Source organism: Mauremys reevesii, linkage group 14, assembly GCF_016161935.1.
Source record: "Mauremys reevesii isolate NIE-2019 linkage group 14, ASM1616193v1, whole genome shotgun sequence".
Taxonomy (NCBI): domain Eukaryota; kingdom Metazoa; phylum Chordata; order Testudines; family Geoemydidae; genus Mauremys; species Mauremys reevesii.
In genome coordinates this window covers 37,618,579-37,632,543 of record NC_052636.1, presented here as the reverse complement: position 1 = coordinate 37,632,543, position 13,965 = coordinate 37,618,579, and the positions used below count along the sequence as shown (strand labels likewise).

General features: G+C 52.1%; 1 protein-coding gene and 2 non-coding genes across 3 annotated transcripts in view; all 3 read right to left on the bottom strand.

Moving 5' to 3' along the window:
• The window catches only part of LOC120381700 (zinc finger protein 850-like), a gene marked incomplete at both ends in the record, with an annotated part of 483,140 nt that overhangs the window by 220,405 nt on the left and 248,770 nt on the right, over window positions 1–13,965 (bottom strand). The window lies entirely within an intron of this gene.
• TRNAA-UGC lies at window positions 4,795–4,866 on the bottom strand. Its single transcript has one exon. It is a non-coding gene; the product is annotated as a tRNA-Ala (tRNA).
• Window positions 12,613–12,694, bottom strand: TRNAS-GCU. The gene has a single exon. It is a non-coding gene; the product is annotated as a tRNA-Ser (tRNA).

The following is a 13,965-nucleotide window of genomic DNA, read 5'->3' as shown; positions in this document are numbered from 1 at the left end:
AACAATTAAGGCAAGCATTTATACCTTTTGCGACATACACTGAGGAGCAACAACTGCATTTTGTTTGTACATATTCCTTTCTGATAGCTTACTTCTCTCAGCAATTTCTGCTACAATCTGCATTCTATTCTTATCTAACACAAGGTCGAAAACCAGCATCTCTTACAGTTCTTTTCTGCTCACCCACGCCCTGCTTGGAAGTCTCCCGTTATTAGCTGTTAGTTAGCCTGGTAAATATCAAGTCCCTGAGAAAACACAGTTATACGAAGCAAAACAAAATCACAAACAGAAATGTCATTGGAAATTCAAAAATTAAAAAGGAAAATGCAATTCCCATCACTTCATTGTATCTGGGCCATTCCTGTATTGAGAGTACCCGCTAAGGGCCCTGTGTGCTTATGGGAAACCTGGAGGAACTCATAGCAGAGCCTGAACATGAAACTCAACTGCTCCCAGGTGCCGCAGTAAAACCCTTTCCCTGCTGTGATGTTGATGATTTTATGAAAATATGCTAATGAGTGTGAACATAATGTAACTGGAACATGCTTCATGCAAAAGGTCTCTTGTGCAGTATCATTACAAAGCTTATTATCTACTGTGTGTGTTCAGCCTATTTGTATGAACCGATCATTCCTGTATCTGAAGCTAGAAATATGAACTATAACTCTGAGGTCCTGTTGTAATGATGCAAAGTGTGGGCCATTAATAGTGGTTTGGACTCTTGATGGCTCCCATTAACCAGGACAATTGACTGGAGATGGCTCTGTCCTGCACCATCTGAGTCAGTCCAGGAACAATGAAGGCTTGGGGTCTCACAGGACGTGTGACCATGTCACCTGGTACAGGAATCCATCTTAAACCTGGGGCTTTTCCCCAGGAGAGAGACAAAAGATTCCTGCCTTGTACCAAAGCTGTATAAGGGGGTGGAACAGAAGAAAGGTGGCTGCAGTCATGAGAAATCCCCTAGCTACCACCTGAGCTGGAACAAGGACTATACCAGGTGAAAAGATTGGGCCCAGACAAGAAATAAGTCTAGTCTGCAAAAGAAGCTTATTGGAAGATCTCTGAGGGTGAGATTTTATCTGTATTGAGTTTCATACTGTATTAGTCTTAGACTTGCATGTTTTTGTTTTATTTTGCTCTATGGAGAATACAAACTCCACAGAGAAGGAAAAGTTAATGCCTTAGAAAAATCTGTGTGTGTTAGTGTCTAGGAACCACTCTCCTATAGCTTCTTTTCTCTGATTTCCTTTAGAAAATCTGAAGCAGGGAGCAGAAAACCATTGTCTTTTCTGAGGTGTGAGCTCAGGACCTACTGAGTATGAGACTGACATGCTGGCAACTATGCTAAGAAGGCCCAGGAAAATGTTTAGGCTCAGTGCATATAGGATCCTCCTACAGCAGTGACTGGAGCAGGGAAGGAGCTGGAAGGAGCAGAGAGCTCTGGTGCCCACAGACCTGTCCTGGCATCTTTCTCAGCAGCAAAGAAATCAATTTGCCCTTCCAGTGAACAATCTGCTGGAACTAATGGCAGCACAGGGGGGATGTTTCTAAAGTATGCACCCACCTCTACATTTTAGAACTTACTCTCCTTTTTCTAGTATAGCACTTTCTATATGAACTGGCAAAACAAACTACACAGGTAAGAGAAACAAGGGCTTGAGAGAAAGCTTGAACTCATAACCCCAACAGATGGCCCCTCTCCACTAACCAGTTGCATCCCTGAAGATGTTTTTTAAACACATTTGGGAAGCAGGCAGTTATCAGTCTCTGTGGTTCACACCTTTGCCTGGTAATTGAAAGGCTGCTGGTTCAAACTTAACTCAAGATGTGGCTTTTCAGCGATGAGACTCCAGTACATTTTAACAGGAAGAAAATCTCCTCTATTCTGGCTTTGCCCCATTAGACTCCTTCTGCCCATCTTCTCCCCCCCCCCCCTCCAGTCTCTTTCCTTCCCCACTGGGGCCATGCAGAGAGGAGCCCCAGTCAGTCTCTGTCACAGAGAGTCTGTATCCCATAAAGGGAGGGAGGGGTCTCTCTAAAACACTGATAATGGGGAGGGGAGTGGTGTGCGTGGTTAGGGGGAGATAGGATGGAGAGCTAACAGTGGGGCACAGAGAGATTCCCCCAGATTTGGGAGATCCCCTGCTGCCCCCCATCAGCCAGCTGTGAGAAGAACAACTGTTGGCATGGAGGGTCTCCACATGCTGCCCCCGCCCCAACTGCCAACTCTGCCAACTGTGGCAATGGGAGCTGCGGGGGTGGAGTCTGTGGGTAGCAGTGCGCAGAGACGCCCCCGGCCCTCCAGCTTAGGGACTGCGGGTTGCTTTCGGGAGATGCCCGAGGTAAATGCTGCACCCCTCACCCTCTCCTGCAACCCCAACCCCCTGCCCCAGCCCACACCCCACACCTGCACCCAACCTCCCTCCAAGAGCCTGCCCCCCACACTGCCTCCTTCACCACAACCCCCTGACTGAGCCCAGACCCTGCACCCAAACTCTCCCAGAGCCCAACCCCTCTCCCTCCCACAACCAAACTCCTTCCCAGAGCCTTAGGCAGGTGTGTGTGGCAGGTGGGGCAGGACTTGGTCCCATTCTGGGCACCACCAAAAATTATACAAACCTGCCACCTCTGTCCAGCCCAATCTTCTGCTGATGCACCTCAGCCCACACCCGTGCAGGGTTTGAAGCTTTCATTGCTTAAATTCCAGGACACGGAGGGTTTTCAGCTCCCCTTTGCCCAGAGGGAACCTTCACCCCACTCCTAACCAGGTTCTTGTCCATGGGATCACTGTAGGGGGGCTGGGTCCCTCGGTGTCTTTTCTCTGTCTAGGACAGGCCTGGGTGCAATAACTGGGGGCATCTGAGCACCCAGGACCTTCTGTGGTCCCATCTGCCATTGACTCCAGCCTTTTTTCTATCCATCGTCAGCACCATCCCAAGCCAGCAGCACTCGCCTCAAAAAGACAGAGTCCAGTGGCACCTTACAGACTAACAGATGTATTGGAGCATAAGCTTCCATGGGTGAATCCCACTTTGTCAGATGAATGTAGTGGAAATTTGCAGGGGCAGGTATAAATATGCAGGCAAGAATCAGTCTAGAGATAAGGAGGTTAGTTCAATCAGGGAGGATGAGACCCTCTTCTAGCAGTTGAGGTGTGATCACCAAGGGAGGAGAAACTGCTTTTGTAGTTGGCTAGCCAGGCACAGAATTCCCACTCCATTCATCTGACGAAGTGGGGATTCACCCACGAAAGCTCATGCGCCAATACGTCTGTTAGTCTAGAACAGGGGTCTCAAACATGTGGCCCGCGGGCCGCATGCGGCCCGCAGAGCTCTTCCCTGCGGCCCGCGGAGCTCCCCAGGGCCGCCCAGAGGGGGCAAAGGGGCATTTGCCGGCCCCGGGCTCGCAGGCCCCAAGAGAAAGCGGAGGCTCCCGCCTCCGCCTCTCCTGGAGCCTCGGCGCATAGAGCGCAGTCTCCGTCCGGCGCCTGAGCCCCCGATCCGAGCCGCGTGGGAGGGCGGGGCTGGGAGCTCTGGGCTGAGCACTGCGCTCGGCGTGGAGCTCCCAGCCCGCCCCCTCACCACGCGGCTCTGGCGGACCAGCTCAGGCCTCGCCGGAGGTGCTCGGGTAAGGGGAAGCGGGAGCCGGGGCCGGGCTGGGGGTGGGAAGGAAGCGAGACCCGCCGGGCAGGGTGGGAAGCGGGACGGCCGGGGTGGGAAAAGAGGACCCGCCGCCGCCGAGCGCAGCCGGTCTTGGCGGCGGGGGCCTTCCGTTCGGGACCCACGCTAACTGCCCCAAAGACCGCGGCGGGGACCCCCGCCGCAGGTCTTCGGGCACTTTGGCAGCGGGTCCCGAACGGAAGGCCCCCGCCCGAAGACCCCGGGCCCCGGAATCCTCTGGGCGGCCCTGGAGCTCCCAGTTACTTCCTGTCACCGCCAAACTCCTCACCCCGCCCCCCGCCCCGAGTTATTTTCTTTGCCGAAGCTCCCCGCGCTGCTCCCCAATGTTTGTTTGGGCCGGGTCTCTCCCCTGGCCCCACCTGCCACCCCACGCACCTCCCCAGTGTCTCCCGGCCCCCCACTTGCTGCCCCCTCCCGCCCGGGAGCCTGCCCGGGAGCTCACGCTGACTCCACTCCTCTGCTCTGCATCACTGCATCACCTGCTGCCGCAGGTCTAGAGCCCCCTTCACTTGGGCCTGGGCTGGCTGCCCTTCCCCTGCCCTTCTGCCCTAGTCCTGAGACAGAGACAGGGCAGGGGCAGGGCCTCATGGAAGGGGTGGATTGGGGGTGGGGCCAGGGGCAGCAAGGGGGCGTGTCAGTGATGCGGCCCTCGGGCCAATGCAGTAGTCCTCATGCGGCCCTCGGGGTCATTTGAGTTTGAGACCCCTGGTCTAGAAGGTGCCACAGGACTCTGTCGCCTTTTACAGATCCAGACTAACACGGCTACCCCTCTGATACTCAAAAAGACAGTGTCCCCTGCTGGGAGTAAATCATTGACCCCTCTCCTCCCTGAGCACTGACTGCCCCTCTGTTTCCTTGCCTCTCAGTCTGTGCAGATGGGACCTTTTCCTCCAGTGCTGGAGGATTCGCCCTTCTCATCTACCATTGTCCTAAGCAGCACAGCGGGTGGGAATCTTAAATGTACCGAGGTGACTTAGGAGCAGAACCCCCCCAGACCTTCCATGCAATTGTCACTTGCCCCTCACTGAGCAGGACTGAAACTGGTGCAGGGAGACTGGTGAGCCACATCCCCTCTGGGCATGAGCAAAGCAGCAGGATGAAAAAATGACCATGAAGATGCTGGGGATTGAACCCAGGGCCTCATACATGCAAAGCATGTGCTCAACCACTGAGCTACATCCCCTAGCAGGTTGTGATTGCTATTGGTTACACTCAGAGCCCTCCTGTTTCCAGAGCATCCAGTGACCTATAAGCTTCACAAGAAGCCCATTCCCCTCTCTGAGGACCAATCCTGCTTTCCTGGAGGTGACTTGTTCATAGGGGTCACTTTTCAGCAGGGCCAGATTCTATGTGTGGGGCACAGAGTGTGGCTGCCCTGGTCTCAGGGTGCAGAGATACACTCAGCCCTCTCCCCTGCATTGGGTTGAGGGTGCGGCAATCCCCTGCTGCAAGGTCATGGTGGGGGATGCTGTGAGCAGCTCAACACCTCACCCTAGTGGCAGAAGTGGTGTGGGGAGCTCCAGGTGTTTCTAGGATCTGCTAGGCATTTCCACCTGCCTGTAAACTCCAGCTTTCCCCAGCACATTCACTGCGGTGCAATTGGGTCACTGTTTCCATGGCTGAACAGCAAAGAATGGCTCCCAGTTTCCCTTCTATCGGCAGCAGGATTAGCCTGTGTCGGTGGTTAATGAGGTGGATCTAGTTGTAGATTGTTATTCATTCCCCACCTTGACAATTCACACAGTCCCATTCCCAGCACCTCAGTGATCCTGGTAGCAGGGGTTGGGTCCTGAGATTTTCAGGGTTCTTTTCCCCTCCACCTGGAGTGAACTCAGCTTTTTCCCCATCCCAGACAATCCATGAAATAGCAGCAGCATAAAGAAAGAGGGGAGGGAACATCTCACGGCCAGGGCTGGATGTGCCCAGAGCCCCCTGCTTGTCCACTGTTTCCATGGAATTTGGCCCCCTGCTTTGCACAAGGGACAGAGAAAGATCTTGCTGTTCCTGTGTCTGTGCAAAGAAAATTGTGCTTCTGTATGAAAGAGAGGCGGGAAATGGCCCCATGATGGGGCAATAGCCTCAGGGTTAAGAGCAAAGGACAATGATGGGAAGGTTCACAATTGACTCATACAAAGGTGCAGGTTTGGCAGTTACACTGGGAAATTCAGGCTCAGGTTGGCCACCCCGGTCTAGGTGTAGAAGTCACAACATTTAAACTTGAAAGAGGGGCCAATTTCCCCATCATTTCACACCTTTACACCCAAACACGATGACTTTCTGAATGAACCCTCCTCGTTCAGCCAGAAGATCTTGGGGTGGATGTAGGAGTCACTGGGTAAAATTCTCTGGTCTCTGTTCTGAATCAGGTCAGAGCAGAGGTACCTAGTGATCTAGTCTGGATGTAAAATCTATAGCTCAACACCATTAATATGAAATTAATCCTCAGAAATGGCTGTTCCCCAGCAAAGGGCTCTCCAGGGAAGGGGGCTGTTGAGGAAGGAAAGAAGAAAGATGTCCTCTCCCTGGAGGAACCGGGCTCTGCGCTTTTGACAGAAAGGAGGGGAAGGAAATGGCCACACGATGGCAGCAGAATCTAAGAAATGAAACACAATAGGCTTATGTCCACACTGCAATGAAACACCCAGGGCTGCCCCATACCAGCTCAGGCTCCCGGGGCTTGGGCTGTGGGTGGTAAATTTGCAGTGTAGATATCTCGGCTCAGGCTCAATACCGGGCTCTGAGACCCCATAAGGCTGGGAGGAGTTAAAAAAAAAGGTAGAACGGCAGTGGAGTATTACCCTGGTCTCAATGGCATTTCTCCATCGGTCTGTCTGCTTTGGGGCAGGGACAATAACACGTCCTGCTGCTTTTGTTATTTCAAAGGGCGGTTTAGGATTTTCATTCTCACACATGGTGCACGAAGCAGGACTCAACCCTCAGGTGTAAACTAAACGAGCTGCCCACAGATTCTGGCAGCCACAATGAGCATTTGGTGTGAGAGCTCAGACCTGACCCTGTCCCAGAGGGATGGGGTCATCTGTGAGGGGACTGGACCACTGACCTATCAGCTCCTAACTCCCAAACTTTCAGTAACTCTATCCTCAGTGCCTGTGAGTGTAATTTAAACCATCAAAAGAGTCATAGTGGGCTAGACCATAGTCTGGACTTCGGGTCTGGAAAAGAGCTGGCACAATCCATAGACCAGGTTGCACATGGATTTTAACCCTTCACATACAGTAATGGGAAAGTTCTTGGTGCAGGCTTGTAGCAGTGATGGAATAAACTGCAGGTTCAAATCAAGTCTCTGGAGTACATCCCCCACTGGGATGGGTAATTCAGTCCTTTGTCTAGAGCTTCAGTTTGTAGCAAAGTCCCTCCAGAGATATGAAGCAGGACTGAAGACAAGATGGAGATGAGGCATCAGCCTTTTCTAGTCTCTTGCCATGTGGTCTTTGCTTTCTTTGTCCCAAGGACACTCTATCCAGCACGTGGCGTAGAAAAACCTTAGAGTTTGTCCATAGGCAGGTCCCTGCAGACCTTGCTGAGTCACAAGGCGTATCTGCCTTCTCTCAGTGGGTCGATTGTGTAGCTGATGGTTCTTAATGGGCCATCAAGCAGGCTAGGCAGAACTGACACCAACTTATCTGCGGTGTTCCCCGGAAGCAGAGCACAAGTTTGAAATATGGACAGAACAGAGCCAATACTTATAACATCAACTGCAAAAATGATACACATCTAGAGATGGCATCATTATAATCAGCCAATCAGAACCTCTCCATAGACCCCTTACACGACAACCTTTCTACAATATTGTCTGCAAATATAGAACAGCGGTCGCAATGGTGATCTATACAGTTACAGATTATGTCAATAACATCACAGGAGGTGAAATGGCATCAGTGAGACTGAGACTGGAATACTGCCTCCAGTTTTGGTGTCCTCATTTGAAAAAGATGTTGTGAAACTGGAGCTGGGGCAGCAAAGAGCTACCAAATGTCCTGAGGGCTGGAGAAAAATACCATCTAGTGAGCTATTGAAAGAGCTCAACCTGTCCAGCTTATCAAAAGAAGATTGAAAGGTGACTTCACTGAAGTGTTGAAGTGCATTAATGGAGAGAAAAGACTGGGTATTAAAGGGCTCTTGAATCTAGCAGAGAAAGGCCTAACAAGACCCAATGGCTGGAAGGTGAAAAGAGACAAATTCATATTACAACAAAGGCACAAATATTCAACAGCGAGGATGATTGACCACAGGAACAAGCTACCAAGGAAAGTGGTGGATTCGCCATCTCCTGATGTCATTTAATGAAGACTAGATGCCTTTCTGGAATGTGTTTGCCCCAAAGTAGCTCTTGTGTCATACAGGAGGCCTGTGATATGCAGGTGGTCAGATTAGATGCTCTAATGGTCTCTTCTGGCCATAAAGTCGACTAATTTCTGAAAAACTGAGTGTAGCATTGGGAGCAGCATCTGATGTTTTCCTGTCTAGCCGGCTTGCTGCCTAGAACGAACGCTCCTTGAGTGGGGTGATCCACAGGGAATAGCTCAAACCTCCAAAGTGCCTGGCCAGGGGCAGGACATTAGCACAGCAAGGTAGGGGTGCGGCAGTGACATCACAAAGGCCTTTTGCAGGACCTCAGCCTATTGGTCCAAGGTGGTGGGGAGGTGGTGACCTCACAGAGAGATGCTGACATCAGCCAGGCAGGACAGGGGCGAGGGGCCAGGGGAACCTCAGAGACCCCTGTGGCTTTGCTCCAGCAAGTCTCCTTCTCCAGGTCTCTCTTTGAGGACTGAGAGAGTATTCGGGTTCACGGACGTGAGTGCCAGGAGGAACCTCTTTCAAGTTTTCTCCTTCCCTTTTAGTGATTTTACTAGAAAACAGCCGTCCCTGTTTAGAAGGTAAGAGCCTCCTGGAGGTTTGAAACCTGTTCAGTCTGATCCATCTGGTGAGAGTTGAATTCTAGGCATGGAAAACACCAGCTTAAGGAGGCAGAATTTTATTGCACACCTGGGTTTTTGTCCCTTAGAATCACTGGGGACATTAGGGTTTGTCCTTTTTGTTTCACCTTCTCCTCCCTCCCTCCCTTTCTCTCCGTCTCTTGCTTCTTTTGTCCTTTCTCCTGTTCTCCTCCCAACACCAGAAGGGGTGTGTGCGTGTGTGTGTGTGTGTGTGGCGGGGGAGTGCTCTGCAGCTCCCACTGTGGGAGGTCCACCCAAAACTGGGGGGCTGAAATAGTGCTCGGGCAGTGATTCCCCACAAGTGACCTGGGCCATCCTTTGGGCTCTCTGGTGAGAACCTTCAGCCTCAGTCTCTACCCTGATTGGCTGAGCAGGGGGTTATTGACAAGGAGGAGACTCAGGTCCTTGTTGGTCTCTTTTAAGACCAAGGAAATAAGTCAGAACCAGTTCTGTGTTTGATGGTTTTTGCTGCTTCTCTGCATTAATGGTCTCTGAGCAGTTCATGATTCTCTCTAACATTGCAGTTCTCCTCAAATACTTGCATTATAATTCCTGTGCATTGTTGTTGGTCTGGAGCTCATCTGAGAGCATTTTATTCAGGTCATTCAATGTCTGAAATTCAAGATCCGATGGTTAGTTTGAAAATCAGGGCTCTTGGGTCCTATTCCCAACTCTGCCACTGACTGGCCGTGTGACCTAAGACAAGTCAATTCTTCTTTCTCAGATGTAGCTTCTCCCTCTTTCAAGTAGGGATAATAATGATCTGCTCCTACCTAGCTCAACACACTCACTCTTCCCCAACACACACACTGTCTCTCCCCGGAACACAAACAGTCTCTACCCTGCCACGCACACCGCAGTTGAAAAGCAGCTGGCAATCTAGTAAGATGCCCGTGGAACGGTGGGATAGAGAAACCTGCATCATGTGATGCTGTACCAGTCCATGAGGCATTGCAAACCCTTCCCAAAACACCCTGCAGCCAGTTGCACAGTGGGATAGTTGCCCACAGTGCACTGCTCTCTGTTGCCATCCACGAACTGCTAGCATGGATGTGCTCTGGTGACACAAGGGGCATAGGGAGGACATTCAATAGCTGTTTTAACTAAACACTTTAACTAAAGCAGCAATGCCGGGGGGTTGGTGGCTTCTTTGTTGCCTCACCCTGGAGTAAACTCAGCTTTTTATTCCATTCTTGATGCTTCATGGAATAACAACAGATGACTGAAGAAAGACGTGGACAGGGTGGGTCTCGGGAGGGGCAGAGAGGTTCGAGCGGTGGGCAGAGCAGGTCTCGGAGGTGGGGGCAGTGGGCAGGGCAGGTCTCAGGGGAGAGGCAGAGAGGTGTGGGTGGTGGGCAGGGTGGGTTGCAGGGATGGGTCAGAGCGGTGGCAGCTGGTGGGCAGACCGTGTGGTAGGGGGTGGAGAGGCACGAGCAGCAGGCAGGAAGGCCTTGGGGGAGGAGAGGAGTGAGCGAAAGGTGGCTCAGCCATCCTCAGCCAAAGAGGAAGAGCGGGGGTGGGAAGTGGCCAAATAGGAGCAAGGGGGGAAGCACAGGTGGGGCCTTCACAGAGAGAGAAGGGTGGGGGGCAGTGCCATGGTCTGGGCACCAATGGGCCCCCCACTTCCAGGGAGCTTCCAGCGCTCACACCCAGCCTCCCCAAATGCAAGAGCCATGGGCCACCTATTCTCTTCATCTTCACTAACCAAGCCCCTCCCCAAGCTATGTTGATGGGAGAAGCCCTCCTGTTGGCACAGCGCTATCTGCACCGGGTTTAGGCTGATATAACTGCATTGCTTAGGGAGGTAAATTTTTTACACCCCTGAGTAATGTAGTTACACCGATCTAATTTTGTAGTGTAGACCTGTCCAAAGAACCTTGGGAGTAAAACTTCACCTGCTCCTCTGCTTTACTGAATCCAAACACAAGCAAAGCTTGTCAGGCCCAGATGGAGGTTGGCAGAGAGTCAGGTGTGTGCAGACATGATCCCTTCAGCAGCTGTAGGCACCATGGCTTATCTGGCTAAAACCACTGTTTTGTATACAGGAGATCCTGGGTTCAAGTTCCAGTGGTATCTTACTGAGTTGCTTTTGGGGCACCTGGTACTGGCTACTGTCAGAAGACAAGATTCAGAGCTAGATGGACCTTCGGTCTAGCCTAGTGTGGTTTTTCTTATGGTTTAAATTACATTCACAGGCACTGATGATAGTTACTGTAAGTTTGGGAGTTGGGCGCTGATAGGTCAGTGGTCCAGTCCCCTCACAGACAACCTCCTCCCTCTGGGACAGGGGCAGGTCTGAGCTCTCACACCAAATGCTCATTGTGGCTGCCAGAATCTGTGGGCAGCTCGTTTAATTTATGCCGAGGGTTGAGTCCTGTTTTGTGCACCGTGTCCGAGAATGAAAATCCTAAACCGCCCTTTGAAATAACAAAAGCAGCAGGACGTGTTTCTGTCCCTGCCCCAGAGCAGACAGACCAATGGAGAAATGCCAGGAGTCCAGGGTAATACTCCCCTGCGGTTTTACCATTTCCACTTGCTAAACCCCCTCCCAACCTTCTGGGCTCCTGGAGCAGGGGACTGAGCCTGAGCCGAGACACGGACACTGCAACTTTACAGCCCAAGCCGCATGACCCTGATTAATGTGACACGGGCCAGTCATGGGTGTTTCATTGCACTGGAGACGTAGCCTAATGTTATGTCTACACAGTGATTAAAACACCCAGGGCACCTGTCTCAAAGCCTGGTCAGCTGACTCAGGGTTATGGGGCTTGGGCTGCAAGACTATAAAATTACAGTGCAGACAGATGGGCTTGAGCCCAGTCTCTGAGACCCCACGAGGGGTGAGGGTTTCCGAACCTAGGCTTCAGTGTGAACACAAATATCTGCACCACAGTTTTTAGCCTCTCAGCTTTAGCTTCATGAGGTCAGATGGTCCAGGCCAGCCATGCTGCCATCTTTATCCCAGGAGAGATGGACTCTAAGGGTACATCTCCATTGCAATGTCAGCCCAGGTGCGGCACGCTGTGCTCAAAGCAGCACCCTGGAAGCCCCATATTCACCAGTCTCATATAATGATGATACGGTTTGTACAAAGTCTGCCTGGTGAGGTGTCATTTCAAAAATCTTGGTCTGTTGAACATTACTATTGTGTTGGATTGTGTGTGTAGCATTGGCTGGGAAGTTGTGCTCTGTGTGTGTTACTGAGATGAGGTTGGGAAATGCCCACCACCAGCCTTTCAGGTGTGACAAGGGAGGAGCCAGACCGCTGCTGGGATCCACACTCCCAAGGACTATCCCAGGAACCGTGTACAATGCAGACGTCTCCGAGATAGCACAGCGACAATGGACACTGCTTGGCTCACATCCTAGCAAAGGTACTTCCTAGCCAGTTGGAAGAAACTATGAAAGGGGGGGTAGAGACATTATGAGTTAGCCTCTCTCCCCCACAACTCAACAGCTGGAAAAACACCTGGATGGCAAAACTGATTCAGAAATCAGAAGAGAATAATAATAGTACATTCAAACCAAAGTCCCCAAACAGACTAGTAGTGGTTTTTCAGCAGAAAATTTTCAGTTTGGGGAATTTTGTTTTCTCAGTCAGACTTTGCCAAGGGAAGCAGAGAGAAAATGGTTGAGTTGCCTCCTTCAGAACAGCTTGGCCTAGGCACTAGCTCTGGTTCACTGTTGTGGCCTTGCTCAGGTTGGGGGTAGTTTAATTATTTGGGGAGGTCCCAGGGTGTTTGGGGCAGATTATGAGGCTGTTCCCTTTTGAGATAAAAACTAAGAAATGCCGGACTAGAGAATTGTTTTAGAAATCTGGTATTTAGACATTTTATTTGAAGCAAAGGGGGTGGGGTGGGGGAGAGATTCTGAGAAGGTTTTTGTTTGCAAGAAGCAACATTGTTTGATCTGTCATTGTACCAAAGTGGGGAGACGGTTGTCTATAAAGGAGGGTGAAGACTAAATGCAGCTGCTGAGGATGGGATTTGAACCCATGTGTGCAGAGCACAATGGATTAGCAGTCTATCACCTTAACCACTCAGCCACCTCATCTGAGCTATCAGGAAGTGGACAGGAGGAGAAATCTAAGGCCGGCAGAGATAGGGCCACTAAGGAGTTTTTAAATACTAAGCGTAAGCAGGGGCTGAATGAGCTCCCCCCTCACATCTAGTGAGGAGCTGGGGGAAGACTTCAGGAACAGGCCGTGTTTGCACAGACACCCCTACTCTGCCTAGCTATGCAGCATGGTGGGGCCGCTTCCCCAAAATGACCAGTTTGGGAGGGTGGTGGGTAACAAATCACTTTAGAATTGAGTGGAATGAAATGTTATTCTCCTTCCTGTACGAGTGAAGGGCAGCAGAACGTACCTAGGCCGTCCTGACGGAGGGGTGGGTGGGTGAGGAATCGCTTTCATTGGACTGCAGAGAAGTGATTGAGGACGTCACCCTAACCCAGTGGGCCCCAAACATTTCACACTGCGCCCTCGTATCCATGGCTGTGGCCCCTCGGAAGCCGCGGTCGAGAACCGGGGCTGGGAGTGGGGCCGTTGCTTGCTGGGGATGGGGGTGCGGACAGGGGTAAGGGGGTCGAGGCCGGGCTGGGAGCCAGGGGCCCAGGCTGAGGGTGGGGTTGGGGAAGAGCTGGGACAGAGTGGGGCTGAGTGGGGCTTCCTCCCTGCCCTCCATGGGGGCTGGCTCAGGCCCTGAGGTGCCCCCATCAATCTTCCTCTGTGTCCCCCTAGGAGTCACGCCCCACATTTTGGGGTCCGCTGCCCTAAACTGACCCCTAGTCACTAAGCAGGGGCTAGTGATGCTAAAGCCTAGGGACAGGGAGCTTTGCCAGAGTGGAGCCTGTAGGTCACATGCTGGGGGGCTGTGACGGGCACACAGGCTCCGTGCTCTGGAACAGCTCTGAGTCAAACCCAGGCAGGAGCCTCGTCAGTGTGACCCCCCCAGGGGACGCCCTCACTGGGGGAAGCCTCCTTGGCTTCAGCCCCTCCTGGGACTGACCTTGGACCTTTCAGCCCCCCTGGTCCACACCAGGAGCTTCCTGCAGTGAGTCCACCTGAATCGGACACCTCGGAAAGCCTCCCCCCCCCGAAGGGGAGTCCTGCACCCCAACTTCCACAGTCCCCAGTGACTCTCAGCCAGCGCTGTACAACAGAAGGTTCGTTAGGGGTCTGGGATCCAGCCTGGGAAAGTTCTGTGTTCGCACAGGAAGCAGGAAGATTCAGCAACGTCCATCTTGGGGAGACCCCGAACTCAGAGCCTGGGCTCTCCCCTCGAGTCCCCAACCCAGCAGACTCCTTGCTCCCAAGAGCCCAA